The sequence below is a fragment of the Phaethon lepturus genome, unplaced genomic scaffold (assembly GCF_000687285.1).
Source record: "Phaethon lepturus isolate BGI_N335 unplaced genomic scaffold, ASM68728v1 scaffold46790, whole genome shotgun sequence".
Taxonomy (NCBI): domain Eukaryota; kingdom Metazoa; phylum Chordata; class Aves; order Phaethontiformes; family Phaethontidae; genus Phaethon; species Phaethon lepturus.
Genome location: NW_010514958.1, coordinates 5,827 through 6,156, shown reverse-complemented (window position 1 = coordinate 6,156; position 330 = coordinate 5,827).

The following is a 330-nucleotide window of genomic DNA, read 5'->3' as shown; positions in this document are numbered from 1 at the left end:
GCATTGCAGTCTCTGCCTTTTACTGCCCGGTCAGGCCTATCCTGCTGCGCTGCTCCCCAGGCTGGGTGCTCTCTCCCACTGGGTTTGTGCGGGTCAAGCTCTACAAACCTGTCAAAAGCAGTCGCCAGCGCTGGCCATTTCCCTGTGGGATGAGTGGTTCTGCCGGCCAGGTGCTGCATGGCCTCGCAGCCATGAGCAGTGCGGGGCACCGGAGGCTGCAGGGTGCGCAGGGCTGTGGGTCCTGGCCCTGGCCATGCCTCTCTCATTAGGCAGCTGCCAGCCATGTCTCCTCCCGTGCTGTCATCTCCCCATGCTGAAGCCACAGGGCCT